This window comes from Lepidochelys kempii, chromosome 23 (assembly GCF_965140285.1).
Source record: "Lepidochelys kempii isolate rLepKem1 chromosome 23, rLepKem1.hap1, whole genome shotgun sequence".
Lineage (NCBI taxonomy): Eukaryota > Metazoa > Chordata > Testudines > Cheloniidae > Lepidochelys > Lepidochelys kempii.
The window spans coordinates 10,049,506-10,073,948 of NC_136402.1; positions in this window are offsets into that span (position 1 = coordinate 10,049,506).

Sequence of the window (24,443 nt, forward strand, 5' to 3'; positions counted from 1 at the left end):
TTGGGAGAGGTACATCCTTTAAATCCGGACGGCTGGAGTACTGGACATCTATGATCTCTAAACAGTCATGTTTCTGTTCCTCTGTTTCTGGCAAGAGGGTGGCTGGGTTAAGGGAGGGGCAAGGCTGTAAGGTGACTTCAGAGTTCTCTAACAGCTTAGCCTGGTACCGAGCAATCCGAGCCTGGGTGAGCCAAAGCCCTCCCTTTGCATCCAATAAGGCTCGGACCATATGCGGAGTATAGATTTGCATAACCCCTCCCAATGTTAGCTTCTCCGCTTCCTCAAGCACTAGGGCAGTAGCTGCGACCGCCCGTAAACATGCCGGCCAACCCTTTGCAACCTGATCCAATTGCTTAGAAAAATAAGCCACGGGATGTCTCCATGCTCCTAACAGCTGTGTGAGCACTCCTAGGGCCACCCCCCTTCATTCATGTACATACAACTGAAACGGCTTAGAGAGATCTGGCAGGTCCAGAGCCGGGGCTTCCATCAATTTTCTTTTCAGGATTTTAAATGCCCTGTCAGCCTTTGGGGTCCAATAGAAGGGGTCATGATCCGCTCCTTTTACACAGTCGTACAGGGGTTTAGCCCACAGTCCAAACTCTGGGATCCATATCCTGCAAAAGCCTGCCATACCCAGAAATGTCCTGAGCCGCTTACAATTACTTGGCGAGGAACTTGACAGATAGCTTCCTTTCTTTTTTTTTTTCGCTTGAAAGCTGACGCTCCCCTTGCCTTAGCTGTAACCTGATCCCTCTCCACCTCAGACAACACGGTTCTCAGGAGGATATTACAGTCGTCTCAAGCGGCTTGTGACTACTGAGGCACCCCTCAAAGACTGAAATAAACCTGCTTGGGTTCGTTGAGAATTCCCCAGCCTGTGTTTTAAAAGCTGCTAAGTCTATTGGATTGAATGGCACATGGGTGTAAACTTGCATAGTGGTAGCCTGACGTCCGTCTGCCCGTGGGCAAGCCACAACAGTCTCGGTAAGCAAAGGATAGAGTCCCACCGAGGGGGCAATCTCTGTAACCCGAGGCATCCTAGCCTTATAAGGTAGGGATGTGGGGGCCGAAGGGGACACCGGCTCTGCCATTACAGTGGGGGTGGGGGTCTGGGGACTAACATTAGCTACTACCGAACCAGTCGGAGTCAAATTACAACTTTGCAGAATTACAGCTCTTTTCTATTTCTTAAAGCCATAAACGCTTGTGCATACAAATATTCATTCCATTTACCCATTCACTGGCAAAACAAAACTAATTGGAGGATCGTGTTGTAATTAATTGACCCTCCTGGTGGCCACCACTCCTGGTCCTCTAGTTGATATTGAGGCCAGTCAACTGTACAGAATCGTTTTAATTGGCTCTTAATCATTGGATCCGCACCAAATACCTTCCAGTTTGCTAGAATGCACTCTAGGGGCGTACACCGTGCCCTAACCTCTGAGCTCTGTCCCTGTCCCATATCTACAGGGTAACTCTGGGCGTCCCCAGGTTCCAACAGAGCATATAATCCGGATTTTAAAAGGTTCCTATCTTATCCAAGGGACCGGCTCTTCACGGTGGCCTGCAGCTGCTCCTCCCCCACGTCTAAGGGACCGGTTCTTCACCGCTGTCCACAACTGCTTCTCCACTATATGAGTGCGTTGCACCGTTGTGTCCTCCGGGGTCGATCAAATCGTGTCTCCTCCGAGGCCCCCGATGAACTCACCGGTGCGCGCTGGGCGTCGGTTCTCGCTGCAATCCTCGACCTCCAGGAGGGGTCCGGGCAAGGCTAAATTGCAGCCTCGTCGCCCACCCAGGGATGCCAAAAGCTGTTGCCGGCACCCAGTGCCAAGAGGCTAAACAACAGCTGAAGTTGGTTCGTTACCCGGTGTGCTACACCCAATAATCACAACGGGGTGGAGAAGCAGAAAAGTTTATTTGAAGCTTCAAAAAGGTACAGGGAGATTTGAATCTCAAATCCTGTACCCAGAGCAGGAAGTTACACAGGCTTTTATACATTCTTTTTCCCAGCATACTTATCCAATAGCAAGCTGCCCCAAGTATCCATATAGCCAGCCAATCCAGTTCCCAGCTAGTTCCCTGGTTCTCTGTATCATTTGTTAAACTCTACATAAAGCTGCTTTATTCAGCATTGTTCTTCCATATCTGCCCTGTGTGGCCTTGCTTAGTTTCAGGCAGTCTGACTCCGCAGCATATTGTTGCAGATCCTCAGCATAACTGCTATGTGTGCCTCCAGGCGGGGGGGCCAAGGACACTTGGGCCTAGTACGCAGAGCTGCTGCGAGTACCTCCAGGTGGGAGCGGGGGCCAAGGACACCTGGGCCTAGTGCGAGGGGGCTTCATCGCCACTCGTGGTCTTCCATCCCCTCGAGTTACCTAGCGGCCATGCCCCAGTGTCCCCAACACAAGGACACCTGGGCCTAGTGCGAGGGGGCTTCATCGACACTCGTGGTCTTCCATCCCCTCGAGTTACCTAGTGGCCATGCCCCAGTGTCCCCAACGGGACTGTCCTGGTGAATGGAACAATGGCTCCGGGCAGCTGGAGAATGCCTGTTCCCCCGGCAACCTCAGTGCCATTCCCTCTGGAAGTGATGGTGTCAGCGAAGGTGGGGAGGTGGTCAGGCCTCGGGGTTGGAGCTGGACTCAGGAGGCCGGGGCGTGGATGCAGCGAGGCTGCTGCTGTGAGACTGAAATACTTGCTCCGGGAGTCACGGGCCTGTTCCTGGCTTGTGGATTGGCGGGAGCCCAGCACAGGAGGGACTCAGGGCCTGACACATGGCTCCAGGGGGCGCTTGGCTCCCGGCCCCGCTGGGCACTGACAGGCCAGGTGCAGGGGGCCAGGCGCAGCACCAGGGAGGACATTGGGGAGGCAGGAGTGCTGAGGCGGGGCTGAGCGGGCAGGTGCTGAGGAGCTGCGGCCGGCTGGCCAGCAGGGAGGAGGAACAGCACCCAGCTGTGGAGAGCCCAGCTGCAGCTCCACACGGGGCGCGGCCAGAGCCTGGCAGGCGGCTGGCTGAAGTGGCACTTTGTGATCTGGCGCAGGCGGGAACTGGCTCCCCACATCCGAACGCTCTGCAGCGCCGGCGGATTCACATCTAAACCCGGATCTGGCTCCCAATTCACAGCTGGCCCCTCCCCCCAATCTGGAGTGGCTGAGACTCCAGCGCTCTGGGGAAGAGGCCAACAAATGTCAGCTCCTGGGGTGGGCTTCCCCCAGAGACAACCCTGTGCTGGGAAGGGAGGTTCCAAGAGCCGGCAGCTCCACCACTCACACTCCCAGCGTCCTGGGAATGAGCCAGGAGCAGAGTCCCAGTCCCCGTCCCCTGGCATTAATCCAGGGACTCCGCACTGGGGATGTGCACCTGGCAGCATGCAGCCTCCTGAGAACACACAGGCCAGGGTGCAGGGCGAGGGCTCCCAGAGAGAAACAGCAGGAGGGCAATGCTGGGAACCCCCAGGCTGTCTTCAGCTCAAGCATGAGGGCACCCCAGCATCCTGGAGAGCATGAATCTAGCTTCAGCTCAGCCTTTATGTCCCCCTGTTCTCTGTGCTAGATAGGTTGGTCTCCCGGAGGGACGAAAGTGCCCATCAGGAGTTCCTGGCTTATGCAACGTCAGTTTCCCGCTCTTGTGAAAAAAACAGTGACTTCCCTTACACAGGAGCTGGTGTTCTTCAGGCTGGGCTGGGCCTGTACACGTTCCTCTGTAGGGGTGTGTGCACCCAGGGCCCGTGAGTCGCAGACGTTTGCCAATGAACATTTGCCAACAGACGTTTGCCCCCTGCTCTCCCCGTGTGCTCAGGGACCGCCATCAAAAGGGCACGTCTGCCACCTCCCTCTCAAGTCCTTCGCACCTGCATACTGCCAGGGGAACATCCCCATTTCTACTGAGGCCTCAGGGACATGGTTTATGATGAACCAGCTGGAGTTGATCTCTTCCCCCCCCGCCCCCCCGGCGTGTTGCACCCCTACGGCTAGCTGGGGATCCAAACTGACACTCCCCGGTTTGAGCCCCTGCCTAGCCAGGCCTCCCCCCAGGCAGTTGTTGGCCCTGAACTCCTGCAGGCAGCCATGACACACAGGTGCTTGGGGGCTTGAGAGAAGGGCTATCACCAGCTGAATGACCCCTGCCTGTACGGTGGTGACTGAGGCCACTTTGCCAGCAGGTGCCCCCCAAGTCCTGTGCTATGCTGAGTCTGGGGAGATGGGCAGGTTCAGCCTCATTAGAAGGGATCGGCCAGACAGAAAGGCAGAATCGGGTCCCCGCACGGAGCCCCTCTAGTACCTGCCTGTGTCCGAACCACCAGGACAATGGCCAATCCCACCTTCAGGTCAGGTTCCAGCGTCCAGAAACAGAGGATTGCTATGTACAGGGGGGATTGCTATGTACAGGGGGGATTGCACGTGACTAGTTAACTGCTCGAGAGCTTTCATCACCGTGTACTTTCTGACAGGTTTCCGCGCCCTGTGTAGGGTTTACGTCCCGCCCTCCGTCCCCGTTTCCGGTCATGTACATTTTTGGTGCCGTCGGCCCTTTTGAACATTTCTTTTGTATTGTTTTCTGTGTTTAGCCGGGAGAAAGTTGCTTTCTTGTGTTTTGACATATTTAGAGAAAAAGTAAGAACAAGTAGAAAGAAAGGCTGAAGGGGTTTGCGGCTCCCTCCCCGTCCATCAGGGTGGGAGACCACGCCCCTCGCTACGATACTTCCGGGGTACCTTGGTTCAGGGGAAAATTAGCCCAGTGTTAATGGTTCAGGCCTGCAGTCAGGCCGAGCAATGGTAGAGAGTCTGTTTGCCTGGGGCCCTCATTCAGAGCAGGGCTGCAGTCAAGTAGGGGCTCTGGCCTACAGTCAGGCAGGCAGAGCAGCAGAAGGTCCATTTGCCTGGCCCTTGATCAGGGCGGGGCAGCAATCAAGTAGGGGGGCTCTGGCCTACAGTCCAGCAGAGCCGTCGCCGTCTAGGGGAGGTTAGCTCTCTGGTGGGAGAGTCAGCACAACCGTCTGGCGTCCTGATTCAGGCGGGTGCCAGACCAATCAGGCCTCCTGACAACCAGGTGGGGAACCTGCCACTCCTGACGGTGGCGTGGCGGTGGTAGGGGTACCCAGGCCTTCCCGCTCCACTGCGTCCCCACCCAGGGCCCTAAACAGCAGCGGAGTGGTCCGCCACTGGGTCAGCGGGGAAAATCTGACTGCAACACGCTGGCCGGCTTGTAGTCAATAACACAGCTGAATCCGATTCGGCTGCCCTGGGCTCCTTCCTACACACCCATTCCGTGTGTACATGGGTTCCAGGGTTGTTGTTCGCTTCGCTGGGGTAGACGGCTAGTGGCAGCCCCACCAGCTCCTTGGAGTCCCCGGCGTCTGGCAGCGCCGGCAGCCCCTCTGGCTCTCTGTCAGGATAGCGCTCTCCATTAGGGGAGCAGGGAAAAGACGTCCTGCTCCTCCAGCAGTTCGCTCCCAACTCAGCTGGAAGGACGGCCTTTTATAGTTCCGCTTCCTGTCCCACCCCTCTGCTTCTGGCAGGGTGGCATGCGGTGGGAGACAAGCCTGCTTTCTGCAACCCTCCTGCCCCCAACAACCCACTTCAGCGAGTCCCAAAATCAAATCCACTTACCAGGGGCCTCCTCTCCTCTTTGTGCTTCGCCAACATCCGGGGTAGAAAAGAGCTCCTGGCCGCAGGCATCTCTGACCTCCGAGTCATCTTCTGCCTCTGGGTCCCCCTCCACATCCTCGTCCAAGATTTCCTCCTCCTGGCTCGGTCCACTCTCAACTGACATGCGAGCCACCGAAGTATCCACAGTGGTGTTCGCAATGGAGGTGGGGTCGCCGCGGAGTATCATGTCCAGCTCTTTGGAGAACCGGCAGCTCATAGGCGCAGCACCGGAGTGGCGGTTTGCCTCCCGCGCCCTGTAGTCGGCGTTCCGCAGCTCCTTCACTTTCATCCTAAACTGCCGTGTGTCCCGGCCATCGCCCCTTTCTGTCATGCATCGTGAAATCTGTCCGTAGGTGTAATGATGCTGGTACTGGCGGGACCCAACTGAGAGTGCCAGTTCAGGACAAACTGCTTCAAGCAGGGCAGTTACAGCCGAAGGCTGGGGGGTTTTTCACCTCTAAGGCAAACCAAACCAGCCAAACAGAGCAGACTTTGGTCTCACCCCACTGGCTCACCACAAGTCACACAAGCAATTCCCTTAGACGCTCCAGTTTCCCAGTATCACCAATTGTTATGGGGACAAATGGTTATGAAAACCAATACCCCAGGAAAAGAAAAAAGGCTCTCTTGATCCCAAAGGACCAAGCCCCAGACCCAGGTCAATATACAAATCAGATATTGTCCCAAATCACGCTCTTGCCAATCCTTTAGAATCTAAAATCTAAAGGTTTTGTTCATAAAAGGAAAAAGCTATAGATGAGAGCTAGAATTGGTGAAATGGAATCAATGACATACAGTCATGACCAAGTTCTTGGTTCAGGCTTGCGGCAGCGACAGAATAAACTGCAGGTTCAAATCAAGTCTCTGGAGAACATCCACAGCTGGGATGCGTCTTTCAGTTCTTGGTTCAAAGCTTCAGTGTAGCAAAGTCCCTCCAGAGGGATGAAGCAGGACTGAAGACAAGATGGAGGAGCTGCAGCAGCTTTTTATATTCTCTTGCCATGTGGTCTTTCTTTCTTTGTCCCAAAACAAGCTGTCCATCACGTGGCCTGGAAAAACCTCCGAGTTCTGTCCATAGGCAGGTCCCTGCACACTGTGCTGAGTCCCAAGGCTTGTCTGCCTTCTCTCAAGGGGTCAATTGTGTAGCTGATGGTCCTTAATCGGTCATCAAGCAGGCTAGGCATTGCATCCGATGAAGTGAGCTGTAGCTCACGAAAGCTTATGCTCAAATAAATTTGTTAGTCTCTAAGGGCCACAAGTCCTCCTTTTCAACTTGTCTGGGGTGTCACCCAGACGCATAGTACAAGTTTGAACCACAGACAGTATCGAGTCAATACTTATAACTTAAAATACAAAAATGACACAAACATATAGAGAGCATAATCATAACCAGCAAACCATAACCTTGCCTTAGACACCTTATTTGACCCCCCTTTATACAAGATTTGGTGCCACTACAGGACCTTGGTTGCAACAATGATCTATATGGTCCCAGTTCAAGTCAATAACGTCACAGTAGGTATCATAATTGCTACGTCCGGAGTGCAGCTGGGACTGTACAGCCTCCTCTCCCCAAATGCTGATGAGGTCCAGCAGCTCGGCATAGCTCCAAGCAGGTGGATCGCCTGGTGCGTGGAGCAGGCCTGGCCACCTGGAAAGATGCGCTGCACTCATCACTGAGCAAACAGGAAGGGGACTGTCAAAATGGCAAAGGAGTTTACGGAGCGGGGATGATGGATGGTCACCTGAGGGCCGGGCAGTAGAGTTCAAACCGATGACCAGAGAGGGGAGAGCAGGCATTGTGGGACACCTCCCGGAGGCCAATCGCAGCGCCGTAATGGACCTCGGTGTCTACACTGGCACCGCAGCCTGTAGCCCCGGTGCAGAAAGTTTTTTAAACTGTGCGGTGCTTTTTTTAAAGCGCTGCAACTGCCCTGTTTCCGCGCCCTGAGTGGCGTGGCCGTGTGTCCACCTCACCAGTTGCAGCGCAGAAAGCTGCTTTACCGCGCTGCAACTTGCCAGCGTAGACAGGACCCGCCCTCTGTGGAGAAAGAAGTGGTTCGGGACTATTTAGCAAAGCTGGACGAGCACAAGTCCATGGGGCCGGATGTGTTGCATCCGAGAGGCCTAAAGGAGTAGACGGATGTGATTGCAGAGCCATTGGCCATTATCTTTGAAAACTCTTGGCGATCGGGGGAAGTCCCGGACGACTGGAAAAAGGCTAATGTAGTGCCCATCTTTAAAAAAGGGAAGAAGGAGGATCCTGGGAACTACAGGCCAGTCAGCCTCACCTCAGTCCCTGGAAAAATCGTGGAGCAGGTCCTCAAGGAATCAATTCTGAAGCACTTAGAGGAGAGGAAAGTGATCAGGAACAGTCAGCATGGATTCACCAAGGGCAAGTCATGCCTGACTAATCTAATTGCCTTCTATGACGCGATAACTGGCTCTGTGGATGAGGGGAAAGCGGTGGACGTGTTGTTCCTTGACTTTAGCAAAGCTTTTGACACTGTCTCCCACAGTATTCTTGCCAGCAAGTTAAAGAAGTATGGGCTGGATGAATGGACTATAAGGTGGATAGAAAGCTGGCTAGATTGTCGGGCTCAACGGGTAGTGCTCAATGGCTCCATGTCTAGTTGGCAGCCGGTATCAAGTGGAGTGCCCCAAGGGTCGGTCCTGGGGCTGGTTTTGTTCAATATCTCCATGAATGATCTGGAGGATGGTGTGGATTGCACCCTCAGCAAGTTTGCAGATGACACTGAACTGGGAGGAGAGGTAGATATGCTGGAGGGTGGGGATAGGATACAGAGGGCCCTAGACAAATTGGAGGATTGGGCCAAAAGAAATCTGATGAGGTTCAGCAAGGACAAGTGCAGAGTCCTGCACTTAAAATGGAAGAATCCAATGCACCGCAACAGACTAGGGACCGAATGGCTCGGCAGCAGTTCTGCAGAAAAGGACCTAGGGGTTACAGTGGAGGAGAAGCTGGATATGAGTCAACAGTGTGCCCTTGTTGCCAAGAAGGCCAATGGCATTTTGGGATGTATAAGTAGGGGCATTGCCAGCAGATGGAGGGACGTGATCGTTCCCCTCTGGATTTGACACTGGTGAGGCCTCATCTGGAGTACTGTGTCCAGTTTTGGGCCCCACACTACAAGAAGGATGTGGAAAAATTGGAAAGAGTCCAGCGGAGGGCAACAAAAATGATTAGGGGTCTGGAACACATGACTTTTGAGGAGAGGCTGAGGGAACTTGGGATGTTTAGTCTGCAGAAGAGAAGAATGGGGGGATTTGATAGCTGCTTTCAACTACCTGAAAGGGGGTTCCAAAGAGGATGGCTCTAGACTGTTCTCAGTGGTAGCAGATGACAGAACAAGGAGTAATGGTCTCAAGTTGCAGTGGGGGAGATTTAGGTTGGATATTAGGAAAAACTTTTTCACTAGGAGGGTGGTGAAACACTGGAATGTGTTACCTAGGGAGGTGGTGGAATCTCCTTCCTTAGAAGTTTTTAAGGTCAGGCTTGACAAAGCCCTGGCTGGGATGATTTAGTCGGGGATCGGTCCTGCTTTGAGCAGGAGGTTGGACTAGATGAACTCCTGAGGTCCCTTCCAACCCTGATATTCTATGATTCTATGATTCTATGAAGGGTAAGTTCTCTTCCCCCTCCCCCTCCGCTCCCCCTGCAGCTTGCTATACTTTCCTTGTATAATGACAGGTTTCAGAGTAGCAGCCGTGTTAGTCTGTTTTCGCAAAAAGAAAAGGAGGACTTGTGGCACCTTAGAGACCAACGCATTGGATGCTCATGAAAGCTTATGCTCAGATATATTTGTTAGTCTCTAAGGTGCCACAAGGACTCCTTTTCTTTATACTTTCCTTGTCTCACTAACCAAAAAGGATCTCTTCCTGTTTTCTATGCTCTCCTTCTCTCACTAACCAAAAAAAGGATCTTTCCCACAGCTCTGTGTTCTGCTTAGTAACAAAAAAGGATCTTTCTCTCTCTTTCTGTTTTCTGTACTTTACACAGCCCTGTGTCACTGACACAGGATCTCTAGCTCATTTTTCGGCCGTGTGATTTCTTTCACCCGACCTTCTCAACCTTCCTTTAGAGTTTCCTCTTTTTTTTAATGAGCCTTTGCTTTTTAAAATTGATTTCAATTTTTTTACTCTTATTATTTTTTAGTCCCAACAACAATAACCTTTTACCACGGTCTTACTAATCTATAAAACACACTCCTCTCTCTTGTTGCTTTCAATAGTTTCCCCTCTTCCTTCTATTTAAAATCACCTTTCTTTCCTTTTTTCTTCTAAGGCTAAGCAATCTTTCTTTTTTTAAAACTCCTTTCCTTTAAAACTCCTTTAAGGCCTCTGTCATGAGGGGGCGTGGTCTCCTGCCCTGGCAGCCTGGGAGGGAGCCGCGAACACCCCCTGGTGGGCAGAACCAGGACACCCATGGCAGCAGAGGGGCGGGGCAGGAAGCGGCACTATAAAAGGCTGGGCCTCCAGCTCAGAAGGGAGAGAGCTGCCAGATGAGCAGCACTTCTCTTCCCCGCTGTGGAAGCATAGACGTAACGGAGAGTGCTATCCTGACAGAGACCCAGCGGGGCTGCCAGATGCCAGGGACACTGAGAAGCTGGTGGGGCTGCCACTCACTGTCCTCCCCCAGAGCTCGCTGTTGCCGGCAGGGAAAGGGCTGGGGGGAGTCCTCCTCTCTGACCCCTATCCCAGAGCAGCCTGCCTGCACCCCAAACTCATCCCCAGCCCTGCCCCACCCCAGAGCCCACACCCCCAGCCAGAGCTTTCACCTCTCCACCACACCCTCAACCCTCGCCCTGAGCCCCTCCAACACCCCAAACACCTTATCCCTAGTCCTAGCCAGAGCCCTCATCCCCTCATACCCCAACCCTCTGCCCCAGCCCTGAGCCCCTTCCAACACCACAAACCCCTCATCTCCAGCCCTAGACAGAGCCCTCATCCCCCCACACCCCAACCCTCTGCCCCAGCCCTGAGCCCCCTCCAACACCACAAATCCCTCATCTCCAGCCCTAGACACAGCCCTCATCCCCCCCACACCCCAACCCTCTGCCCCAGCCCTGAGCTCCCTCCAACACCACAAACCCCTCACCTCCAGCCCGAGACAGAGCCCTCATCCCCCCACACCCCAACCCTCTGCCCCAGCCCTGAGCCCCTTCCAACACCACAAACCCCTCATCTCCAGCCCTAGACAGAGCCCTCATCTCCCTACATTCCCCAACCCTCTGCCCTAGCCCTGAGCCTCTCTAACCCCCCAAACCTCCCAGCCCCAAACAGAACCCTCACCCCCTATACCCCGACTCTTGCCCTGAGCCCCTCCCAAACCCCTCAGCCCTGCACCCCCTCCCATCCCCAAACTCCCTCCCAGAGCCTGCATCCTGCACCCCAATACTCTGCCTAAGCCTAGGGCCTGCATCCCAGATGTCCTTCCTCACCCAAACTCCCTCCCGGAGCCTTGGGTAGGTGGGGGGCGAACTAGGGGCGGGTTCTGGGCACCACCAAAATTTCTACAGACCTGCCACCCCTGAACCCATGTACACATGGAATGGGCGTGTAGCAAGGAGCCCAGGGCAGCCGAATTGGGTTCAGCTGTGTTATTGACTATAAGCCGGCCAGTGTGTTGCTGTCGGATTTTCCCCACTGACGCAGTAACGGACTGCTCCACGGCTGTTAGGGCGCTGGGATGGGACGCAGTGGAGCGAGAGGGCCTGGGTTCCCCTACCACTGCCACCCCACCGTCAGGAGTAGCAGCCTCCCCACTTGGTTGTCAGGAGGCCTGATTGCTCTGGCACCCGCCTGATTCAGGACGTCAGACGGTTGTGCTGACTCTCCCACCAGAGAGGTAACCTCCCTCAGACTGCGACGGCTCTGCCGGACTGTAGGCCAGAGCCCCCCTACTTGATTGCTGCCCCGCCCTGATCAAGGGCCAGGCAAATGGACCTTCTGCTGCTCTGCCTGCCTGACTGTAGGCCAGAGCCCCTACTCGACAGCAGCTCTGCCCTGAATGAGGGTCCCAGGCAAACAGACTCTCGACCGTTGGTCGGCCTGACTGCAGGCCAGAACCATGAACACTGAGCTATTTCCCCTGAACCAAGGTACCCTGGAAGTATCGTAGCCAGGGCCGTGGTCTCCCGCCCACACGGATGGGGAGGGAGCCGCGAACCCCCTACAGCCTCTCTTTCTACTCGTTCATACTTTTTCTCGAAATATGTCAAAACACAGCACGCTGTTAGGGCCCTGGGCGGGGACGCAGTGGAGCGGGAGGACCTGGGTTCCCCTATCCCCGCCACCCCACCGTCAGGAGTGGCAGCCTACTTGGTTGCTGCCCCGCCCTGATCAAGGGCCAGGCAAATGGACCTTCTGCTGCTCTGCCTGCCTGACTGTAGCACAAGCACGCAAAATTCCCCTGGCCAAACACAGAAAAATAATACAAAAGAAATGTTCAAAAGGGCTGATGGTGCCAAAAAAGTACACGACCGGAAACGGGGACGGAGGGCGGGACGTAAACTCTGCACGGGGCATGGAAACCTGTCAAAAAGTACATGGTGATAAAAGCTATTGAGTGGTTAACTACTCACGTGGCTGGGCAGGGCAGGCGGCCAATGGGGAGAAAGCCATGGTGCGGCATGATGTGTTCCACCCTGCTCCAGGCGGGCTCTGGTGCACCAAACCCCCAGAGTAGGGAGGCTGGCTTTTACTCGCGCAGCTGGGCAGCTTCCATGACTGGGTTCTCCCTTGTATGCATCAGTCTCATCCTGTGCAAGAGTGTCCGTAGGCTGGTGCGGGCTGGACGGTGTTTCTTGCAGGCCTTGAGGATCAGCATGGTCTGCAAAGCCAGGCACCTGACAGAGGACTTGCTGTCCTGCTGGAAGCCTTTGAGGACTAAGATTGAAAGGAAGGAAATGGAGGTCAGAGCCATGGTGCTCTGGAAAGCCCTGGCAGAGCAAGCCAGCGCTGTACCTCTCAGCCCGCGACAAGAAGGCAGCAGGCTGGGAGGCGGGAAGCAGGGGACTAGCAGGAACAACCTTCAACCCTCACTAAACATCCCCACTGCCCTTCATAGCTGGGGGAGCCCCCAGACACAGGCAAGAAGTCACAATGAACCCCATTCACTCAAAAAGAAAAGGAGTACTTGTGGCACCTTAAAGACTAATCAATTTATCTGAGCATAAGCTTTCATGAGCTACAGCTCACTTCATTGGATGCATACTGTGGAAACTGCAGAAGACATTATATACACAGAGACCATGAAACAATACCTCCTCCCATCCCACTCTCCTGCTGATAATAGCTTATCTAAAGTGATCACTCTCCTTACAATGTGTAAGCCCTCTACACCAACATTCCACACAAAGATGGACTACAAGCCGTCAAGAACACTATCCCCGATAATGTCACGGCTAACCTGGTGGCTGAACTTTGTGACTTTGTCCTTACCCATAACTATTTTACATTTGGGGACAATGTATACCTTCAGATCAGCGGCACTGCTATGGGTACCCGCATGGCCCCACAGTATGCCAACATTTTTATGGCTGATTTAGAACAACGCTTCCTCAGCTCTCGTCCCCTAACGCCCCTACTCTACTTGCGCTATATTGATGACATCTTCATCATCTGGACCCATGGAAAAGAACCCCTTGAGGAATTCCACCATGATTTCAACAATTTCCATCCCACCATCAACCTCAGCCTGGTCCAGTCCACACAAGTGATCCACTTCCTGGACACTACAGTGCTAATAAACAATGGTCACATAAACACCACCCTATACCGGAAACCTACTGACCGCTATTCCTACCTACATGCCTCCAGCTTTCACCCTGACCACACCACACGATCCATCGTCTACAGCCAAGCTCTGCGATACAACCGCATTTCCTCCAACCCCTCAGACAGAGACAAACACCTACAAGATCTCTATCAAGCATTCTTACAACTACAATATCCACCTGCGGAAGTGAAGAAACAGATTGTTAGAGCCAGAAGAGATCCCAGAAGTCACCTACTACAGGACACGCCTAACAAAGAAAATAACAGAACGCCACTAGCCGTCACCTTCAGCCCCCAACTAAAACCCCTCCAACGCATTATTAAGGATCTACAACCTATCCTGAAGGATGACCCAACACTCTCACAAATCTTGGGAGACAGGCCAGTCCTTGGCTACAGACAGCCCCCCAACCTGAAGCAAATACTCACCAACAACCACATACCACACAACAGAACCACTAACCCAGGAACCTATCCTTGCAACAAAGCCCGTTGCCAACTGTGCCCACATATCTATTCAGGGGACACCATCACAGGGCCTAATCACATCAGCCACACTATCAGAGGCTCGTTCACCTGCACATCCACCAATGTGATATATGCCATCATGTGCCAGCAATGCCCCTCTGCCAGGTACATTGGTCAAACTGGACAGTCTCTACGTAAAAGAATAAATGGACACAAATCAGATGTCAAGAATTATAACATTCATAAACCAGTCGGAGAACACTTCAATCTCTGTGGTCACGCAATTACAGACATGAAGGTCGCTATCTTACAACAAAAAAACTTCAAATCCAGACTCCAGCGAGAAACTGCTGAATTGGAATTCATTTGCAAATTGGATACTATTAATTTAGGCTTAAATAGAGACTGGGAGTGGCTAAGTCATTATGCAAGGTAGCCTATTTCCCCTTGTTTTTTCCTACCCCCCACCCCCAAGACGTTCTGGTTAAACTTGGATTTATGCTGGAAATGGCCCACCTTGATAATCATACACATTGTAAGGAGAATGGTCAGTTTGGATGAGCTATTACCAGCAGGAGAGTGAGTTTCTGTATGTATGGGGGTGGGGAGGTGAGAAAACCTGGATTTGTGCTGGAAATGGCCCACCTTGATTATCATGCACATAGTAGGGAGAGTGGTCACTTTGGATAAGCTATTACGAGCAGGAGAGTGAGTTTGTGTGTGTGTGGTTTTTTTTTTTTTTGTGGGGTGTGTGTGAGAAAACCTGGATTTGTGCTGGAAATGACCCACCTTGATTTTCATACACATTGTAAGGAAAGTGGTCACTTTGGATAAGCTATTACCAGCAGAAGAGTGAGTTTGTGTGTGTGGTTTTTGGAGGAGGGGTGGGGGGTGAGAAAACCTGGATTTGTGCTGGAAATGGCCCACCTTGATTATCATACACATTGTAAAGAGAGTGGTCACTTTGGATGGGCTATTACCAGCAGGAGAGTGAGTTTGTGGGGGGGGGGGGGCGGAGGGTGAGAAAACCTGGATTTGTGCTGGAAATGGCCCAACTTGATTATCATACACATTGTAAGGAGAGTGATCACTTTAGATAAGCTATTACCAGCAGGAGAGTGGGATGGGAGGAGGTATTGTTTCATGGTCTCTGTGTATATAATGTCTTCTGCAGTTTCCACAGTATGCATCCAATGAAGTGAGCTGTAGCTCACGAAAGCTTATGCTCAAATAAATTGGTTAGTCTCTAAGGTGCCACAAGTACTCCTTTTCTTTTTGCGAATACAGACTAACACGGCTGTTACTCTGAAACCCATTCACTCACTATTTCTAGGACTGCCCCGTCCCTGCAGGATCTGATGGCCTCATCCCTGCCTGTATTTACGCTCCCCCTTCCCCCCAGTGCACAGATGGGCACTCAAGCCCAGAGAGGGGGAGATTCACAAAGGGGGCTTGGGCATTGTTAGGCTACGCCTAACTTCCGGTGCCCTGCTGCCCTCCAGCAAATGCCGAGGAGGGAGCTCAGCCATTCTCTAGCTCTGGTTGGGGTCCAGCTGTGAACCTGCTCTGGGAGTGAGGAGCCTGAGCTATGTCACCCCCCCATCCCCCTTTTCCCCAACAAATGTGGAGGAGACGCTGCTCTGCCCTGCGCTGGCCCAGGGGTCCGGGCACGCAGCAGGGAGGTAGATGACCGGACGTCACCTCAGTCTCCTTTGGAGCAGTGGCTTGACACCAGGCACCCCACTTGGAGGTGACTGCAACAAACCCTGGGCTAGTGAGTGCAAGGCGGGGAGGCAGGACCCCACCTTTGCTGTGTTGCGGGGGCGGGGAGGGGGCATTCGTCTGCGAAGGCCAGCCAGCTCAGGCCCAGTTTGGGGATTTGCCAGGCCACAGCTCTGAGGTCAGGGTAAGTGCCTGGGCACATGCCAACCAGCAGACACCACAGGGTGAGGGGGAAGCTGATCAGGGGTTTGGGGATCTACAGTTTGCAACCCTTTGTGGCTCTAGCCCAAGATCACATTGCTGGCGTCGGAGATTGAACCCAGCCTGCGGCCCTGGGCCATTCGTCCCTCTAGCGCTCAGTGCTCAAAGCAGACACCGCTCACCGTTGCAGATGGCCTCCAACTTCTCCTGGCTCTGCTGGTCCAGCTGCCGGGCAGTGAGCCCTTCACACACAAACAGCTCGTCACATCCCTGCGTCCCCAGCGAGGGTGTCAAAGCGTCTGTCACCCTCCAAGCAGTGGGGCTTTCCCCTGCCCCTCGCTGTCCAGGACGCACTCCTGAGTCCCCAGGGGAGAGGGCGAGGCCCCAGGGATGGCTGTGGGGCTGACTGCCAAAGGAGAGCATAGCGCCTTGAGGTTCCGCTACCAAGAGCCCATGGCGGGGTGGGGGAGGGGGGATGGGGACTGCATGGGGAGCAGTGGGGTTCGAGGGGCCCATCAGCCGATCAGGGCAGTTTGGGGTGAGCTTGCTCCTGCGGGTTTCTGACACCCCTGAGCCTTCATTCGGCAATCAGGAGCCCAGGGGTTACTTCTCGCTGCCGGCAGGGACTGAGGAGAGCCTGGGACTGGATCCAGCCCCCTGCTTAAGGGACCCCTCTGCTCTGTGGTTACCTAGAAACCTGATGGCCGCTTCTCTAATGGGAGCCTGCGGGTTTTCCACAAAGGCCATGGCCTGGCAGAGGAAGGTTTCTGCCCTCTCCTTGTAGCACGCCACCTAGGAGCCAGAACAAGGGAGCACAAGGTTATTAAAGGCCTTTCCATCCTGCAGGCCAGGTTCCAGATCTGTGGAGTGTCCTGCTTTCAGCCCTCCTTCCTGTGCCGGGGGGATCACGCAGAGGGACTACAGCCAGGGCCAGGTGTGGTCCCGGGGCTGGGGCTCGGTGTGGGCACGGAGCCGGGCAATGGAGGGCTCCCTCACCAGGCAGTCACAGCCTCGCCAAAGCTCCTTTTTCTGGACAAGGGCACTGAGCTGGCTCCACCTTAGGAATTCCAGAGCACTCCTGAGGGTGTCCCAACACACCTGCAAAACAAGAGGGGCCGGGGCGAGGCGACAACGGTTATGGGAGCTGGAAGCCAGGGCCGTCCCTCGGCATACGTGCCTGCGTAGGGCACCATGAAATTTGGGGCACCAAATTGCCCCAAATTTCATGGTGTCACTAGGCGGCTGCATACTGCACATGCAGCAGCCCGAGCCCCAGTGACCCGCCCTAAACCTCAGTCAGCCCCGCCGCAGGCTGCACCCACTACAAAGGGCAGAGCCGTCCCTGGGGGGGGGCCCAGACAACTCCCTCCGCCCTGCCTCTTCCCCTTCCCCCCTGCTCCATCCCCAGCCTGCCCCCATTCCACCTCTTCTCCGCAAGCCTCTTCCCCCAGCGACCCCACACTCAGTGGCAGTGGCAGGAAGTGGAGTAACATGGTCCCAGCCCGCTCTCCTCCAAAAGGATTGCCCCCCCGCACTCACCGGCGGTGGGAAACCGAGTGCTGTGGCTGGGAGCTGGCAGAGTAAGGCGGCCTGGGGCCAGGCTGCTCCGCTTCCCGCTGTTGTCAGTGAGTGTGTGTGTGGGAGGGATCCCTTTCCCCAAACCCCCTCCCTTCCAATACGTTAAGGGCTGTTTCACAGAGGATGGTGACTAATTGTTCTCCACGTCCTCTGAAGGTAGGACAAGAAGAAATGGGCTTAATCTGCAGCAAGGGAGATTGAGGTTAAATATTTGGAAAAAGTCGAAGGGTGGCTAGGCACTGGAACAGGTGACCTAGGGAAGTGGTGGACTCCCCATCATGGATGTTTTAAAAAAACAGGCTGAACAAACACTCCTCAGGGACGGTCGAGGAATGCTTGGCCCTGCCTCAGTGCAGGGGGTGGAGTAGATGACCTCTTGAGATCCCTTCCAGCCCTGCACTTCTGTGATTCCCTCTTCCCAAGCTCTGGGATCGAGAAGACCGAATATCTGCTGAGGACATTTCCCTCTTTTTGGAGCACAAACCACCCACAGAATCGACTTCCTGTGGCCCTAGAACTAGAACGTTGGGGGAATCTAGCTCTGGGCTCTGGCCAGTATTGGTGGGGTCCATGGTGAACACAAATGAATCCCGGGCTCAGATGAGGCTCAGTGGAGAACACGGCAGATCCCGCCCTCCTCCACCCCCATGCCATGCAGACGTTTTTCAGATATAGCGGGGGCACTTGGTCCTCCAGCCCAAGAACCTTTGTCTAGAACGTACTCTGAGGAGCAGAAGGCACGGGGGTGTCCCATGCTTGGGATTAAATGGAGCCTTGGTCCCAGAGCCCCACCCCAGCTACAGGACTCGTCCCCTTCCTGCCCCCATGCCTCCACACCTCCACGATGTTTTGCAGCACCACAAGGTTGCGCTTCTCATCCTCACACACCAAGGTCTTCAGCAGCTCATCCATGGTGTTCAGAGTCTGCGTGAAGAGCAGAGGAGAAAGCACAGCAAGTGGCGTTACCCAGCCAGGCGACGAACCAATGCCCTGGCGTGTGACACGTCCCAGGCCATGGCAGCCCCAGCTATTCCAGCTCACCCACTCACTTGTACCCGCAGGGGACCGACTGCAAACTCCTCCAGGCAACAGGAGCCCACCCGCTTTTGCTGTCCCCAGGGAGGCCACTGCACACAGTCGAACGCATTAGAAGAGTCAGGAAGGACTCCGCATTTGAGGGGGAGGGGAGATTTCCAGCCAAGCTTCACTTTCCCTGGCCTGTGTGCGTCTCAAGCAGCTGATCTCAGGCCTGTGCCCCCAGCCATGCACTGGGGATGAATGTGCTTGTGAAGGGAGTGTCTGTTCCCCACTAATTGCCGGTGCCTGTGAAGGATAAATGCCTACTACTGCTACCCTATGAGGGAGTTACTCCTTTATCTGTGGAGGTGGGCCTTGTGCTTTGGTACTGCAGGTCCTGAGCTGAAGCGCTGCCAAGGAGCTGTGATCATTACACTCTTATGCCAGCGCCAGGTAACCCAGGGGGCAGGGACACAAGTGACTTGCAGTACTCCCCCTCGGTTTGGGGCAGCTCCTCATGGCTAGTTTGGGGCTTACGTTGTTGAATAGAGCAGCCTCCACGCCCGGGTTGGTCCCTGCTGGAGGCAGGGAGAAGACGCTGGAGAAGCAGACGGTGAGCAGGCTGGATAGCTCCATTCCCCGCAGCAGTGGCTTCACTTTGCGAAGAGAAGAGACACGCGCGGATTGGAGGGCTGAGGTGAGACTGATGCAATGATGTTGGCCTCAGGCTCCCAGGACATGATGGGCAGGCTTCTGGGAAGCTGAGAGCAGGGCGCCAGCGGCACTGAGAGAGAGCCCCCCATGGCACAGGCTGAGCCACGTGCCAGGGCTCAGCCTGCCCAGCCTCTGAGCCACAGGGAGTCGCTGAGCTGCCGGTGGGATGCAGCTGGCACAGCTGGCGGCGACTCCAGTGGCTCCGCTCCGGCAGTGCCCAACTGCCCCTCTCCCCCCGGAGCCATCGCCTGCGGGTCCCAGAGGGGACCGGTCCAACCCCCTCGCTCCCTCCCCCACATCTTCACACGGCCACTTGGAGAGGTCGCCAGGCACCGAAGGATCCTCCACCACCAACCCACGGGTGCCACGTGCCCGGGGGAATCGGAAGACGGGGAAGGAGCAGAGGGGGCAATGCCCTGGAGAACTGGCCATGCCAAGAGGCTGGCGTGTCTGGCTGCACACAGCACTAGCTGGGGCTGGGCGGGCAGGCTGGGTACCTCAGCTCCATGATGGCGAGCATTGCTTGCTGACGCACCCCGCTGGTCAGGGAGTCGACGGACTCAAGATCAATCAGCTCCTGGGGAGACAATGTGGGGAAGTGCCAGCCGGGCTCCGAGCTCCCGTAAGGCTCCGACTGGGGAGCAAAGCGCAGGGTCTGCAACACGTGACCTCGGCAGACAGGTCGTCCTACTGTGGGCTTGACGGTGTGCAGGGCTCCAGCTGGGGAGCGCAGTGCAGGGCCTGTGGTCAGTGCCCCAGCGTCACGCACCAGTGCACTGCAAAGGCTCCATCAGCATTAGCACCCAGGGGCTCCACCTGAGATCAGGCTCCTTGTGTCAGGTGCTGCACACACACAGTGAGAGCCAGTCCCTGCCCCAGAGAACTCACGAGCTAACTGGATGAGACAAGGCATGGGAGGGAAACTGAGGCACAGAGGGGGAAGTGCTTTGCCCAAAGGTCTCACTGAGGAACTGAGCCCCAGCCCACTGGACCACCCACCAGCACACGCTGTCCCACGTTCAGGGAAGGGAGGTAAGCTCCGGAAAGCTTTCTGCAGAGCCGCAGAGCAAAGACTTTCCAAATCTACGGAGCAGATTTGTTGCTAGTTCCCTAGTGGGCACTGACTGCGGAGTGTTGGGGCTCTGTGCAGGGAGACTGGTGTATACAGAGCGACCTGGTGACTTGGGAAGCTGGGTGCAAGGGAACAATCTACGTTTCAATACAGTGACATGTTCAGGAACAAAGAATGCAGGCCACACTCACAGCATGGGGGGCTCTAACCTGGGAAGCGGTGACTCTGGAAAAGACTTGGCAGTCATGGTAATCAGGTGCACAGGAGCGCCCAGTGCGAGGCTGGGGCGAAAAGGGCTTATGCCATCCTGGGCTGTGCAAACAGGGCAATCTCCAGTTGTTAGAGAGGTTATTTTCCCTCGGTATTTGGCAGTGGTGCGACCTCTGCTGGGATCCTCTGTCCAGGTCTGGTGCCCACAATTCAAGGAGAATGTTGATAAATTGGAGAGGGGTCAGAGAAGAGCCACAAGAGTGACTGAAGGACTGGGAAACATGCCTTATAGTGAGAAGAAAAGGAGTACTTGTGGCACCTTAGAGACTAATCAATTTATTAGAGCATAAGCTTTCGTGAGCTACAGCTCACGAAAGCTTATGCTCTTATAAATTGGTTAGTCTCTAAGGTGCCACAGGTACTCCTTTTCTTTTTGTGAATACAGACTAACATGGCTGTTACTCTGAAACCTGTCCTTATAGTGAGAGACTCCAGAAATCAATCAGTTCAGCTTCACAAAGAGAAGGTTACAGGGTGCCTTGATGACAGTCTGTAAGTCTACACAGGGAGCAAATGCTTGATAATGGGCTCTTCAGTCTAACAGACAAACGTCCAACACGATCCAGCGATTGGCAGTTGAAGGTAGACAAATCTGCAGAGCTCTCCAGGCCAATCACTAAACCTGCCAAGTAACATAGCCCGAGTGTGTGTTTTACTCACCTTTATCTTCTCCACAAGGAGGGCTTTGCAGAGAAAAGCTGCCAGGTTTTGTTCTGGGTGCCTCGTGAGGGCTGCCCTGCTGATGGTGATGACACGATCCAAGAATTCAAGTTACTTGGCCTCCTCCTATGCCCCGCAGAGATTAGACAAAAACAGGAAGCTTAGCGTGGAAAGAGCTGCCAGTGGGAGAGATGTCAGAAAGCTTCCCCCCAGCGCTGCTCAGGCTTTGATATGCTGAAGGCCAGAAGGCCATTCATCTCTCAACAGGAGTGACTATGTGGGGAGGGCAGGGCAGCTCTGTGTGAAACCAGAGCAGAGAGGGAGCAGATCTCACGGGGTAGGTGTCCAAAGAGGAACTGCAATATGGGGGCTAAGCATCCAGACAGTCTTACTGGGGGGCTTGATAGAGTGGGAGGAACATCTGGGTGTGACACCCTGACACCCCAATATTCGCCACGGTCATATAATTAGGATATGTTTGGTATCAAGTATGTCTTGTAAGGTATCAGTCTAAAAGTCTTCATCTGCTAGACATTAATGTCTCATTGGATTGCATGTGCTATCGTTGTATGTGACGTTCTGAAGTTGAGCTGTGTATGTGTTCCTGAAAAACACTGTGAGGTTCAAAACAGCCTTTCAGGTAGAACAGCAAAAAAGCCAAACACTGGCTCCTGGAGGAAATGCACAAGCATTAGGGCTACCCCAGGAACTGTGTGCAATAGAAACCTCCCCGAGATAACGCAACACAACGGGACCTGTTGGACCCAGGTCACAGCAAAAGAGTTTTCCAGCAGGTGGGAAGAGAAGATAAAAGGGGAATAAGGACATCGCGGGGGGGACGGGACGGGACCTCAGACTCCCTGCAATAAGATACCTGGAAACACCTGAGAGACAAAGATTGAACCATGAGAAGTGATGGTCCTAGGCTAGAGAGAGAGATTCCTAGCCTGTGCAAGAAAACCTGGGAAATCCAATCTGCAAAACCAAGGCAGCTTCTGCCTTAAGAATCTGCCAACCTGTTTATCACTCAGGGAGAATTTGCTAATGGATATCCTATCTATCTGGTGTGTAAAGCTTCGTTTGTGTGTTTTCTTTATTTACTAGGGTAATCTGCTTTGTTCTGTTTGCTATCTCTTATAACCCCTTAAAATCTACCTCTTGTAGTTAATCATCTTGTTTCTTGTTTATACCACAACCCAGTTTGTAGTATAAATTAGTAACTGGGAGGAGGGGCAAAGAGTTGTTCATACATCTCTCGACATCGAGGGAGGGGGCGAATGTCATAAAACCTTTGGGTCCGTACTCCAAAGGAGGTGGGCACCAGAGAACTGGGACAAGGCCCTTCAGCTGAGTCTTCCCAGAGCTGATCTCAGCATCTGTGTCTTTCTGCAGCTGGGTGTGGCCCTGCCTGTGTGTATGGCTGGAAGAGGCTTGTGAGCCGAGCCCAACAAGACAAGGTAACGGGGGCCCAGGCTGGCAGAACAGGCGGGCTCAGTGATAAGCCAGGACATCAGGTGGCACCTCAAAGGGGGGCAACCCATCACGCTGGGGACTGGCCAAATCCAGTGGGCAAGGGGCATGGTGGGTGCCTTTTGTAACTCAAGAGAGGATGTTTTTAAGATGCTCTAGTTTAAACAGGAATTATTTGGGGGCAGGTCTCTGGCCTGTGTTATACAGGAGGTCACAGTGGGGAGGTCCCGTCTGGCCTTAGAATCCATGCCTCATCCGGAGAAGGACGGATGGTGCATGTGGACAGGGCAGTAACTGACAGATCAGAGGAGGGCTCTTGGTACCTGTTCATTGCCCTTGAGAAAGGCGTTGATGTAGTCTAGGGTCTCTTTCTCCTGCGAGTCTGGCCCCATAAAGCAGGAGGCATTCCCAGGTGATGGTGAATCTGATCAAAGACAGAGCAGTGGTAATACCTGGGGCTGCCAAGCTGCAGGCTGGGTGACAGAGATCTTAGCAGAAACCCTTGCCCCCCGCTCCCACCCCAGCAGGGTAGCAGCCCCGATGCACAACAGGGTCTGGCACAGCCATCCCTGGATTCCCCAACTCTTTGCTGCTCAGCCCAGCAAAGATCCAGTCAGAGCCCTGGTTCCCAGCGGCCACCCCACCTCCCTGCCCGCACCCAGCATGGAGGCTGAGCCTGGGGATTTGGGGAGCGCCACACCTGGAAGGAGGCATGATGTCAGGCTATGAGTGGTGTCCCCGTTCTCCGGGCCATTGCTGGAGGGGGCAGAGGGACTGGCAGTGAATCGCTCTGCTCCCCGCTGCGGGAGAGGGAGGAGCTACCCAGTCTGCGCGGGATACGGGGGCCCAGGGCCTGCCTGTTCTGCTTCCTCTGACTGCCTCTCCTGCCATCGACAGCCACGGGGTGTAACCTGGGCAAGCCCTGGGCTCCCATCATCAACCCCCCCACCCAAATGCCCTGTGCTGTGTGTGACGAAGTGGGACTCTTCTTAATGTTTCCTCTGAATAGTATGGGGGTGCCTCAGTTTCCCCTAGGCAGTTCTTAAGTAGCTAGGTGGTGGGGTAAGGGTGTATGATCATTGCAGAGCCCTAGAGGGCCGGTGTGTGCAGGAGTCTGGACATAGAGAATGGCCGACACCCTGTTTCCTGGCAACTGATGGCCTGGGCCCTTCCCCCCTGCGAGGTGAGAGCTAAAGGGTTGGAGAACAAAGGAATCAGGTGACCACCTGGCCCGGGAAAGGGACAAAGCCCAGAGGAGGAGGGGCTGGAGGGGGTTTCAGTTTGGGGCTGGCTGGGACATCGAGTGAAGGGCAGACGTGGTTGTCTGGCTCACTGGCCCCAAAATGGACCCAGCTGAGGGGTCCCGTTCTCTGCACCTGCAAGCTCTGTTTTAGACCATGTTCCTGTCGTCTAATAAACCTTCTGTTTTACTGGCTGGCTGAGAGTCACGTCTGACTGCGGAGTTGCGGGGCAGGACCCTCTGGCTTCCCCAGGAGCCCCACCTGAGTGGACTCGCTGGGGGGAAGCGCACGGAGGGGCAGAGGATGCTGAATGCTCCGAGGTCAGACCCAGGAAGGTGGAAGCTGTGTGAGCTGTGTGTCCTGAAGACAGGCTGCTCACAGAAAGGCGACTACCCCAGAGTCCTGACTGGCTTCATGGGGAGCAGTTCCAGAGCATCGCCCAGGGACTCCGTGACAACTGGTGGCAGCGGTGGGATGTACTGCACCCCGTGGATGGCACTTCCTGCAGTAAGTGACTGGGGAGCAGTAACACGAAGGGGGATCGCCGAGGACCAGGCCTGCTGAAGGCTCAGAGA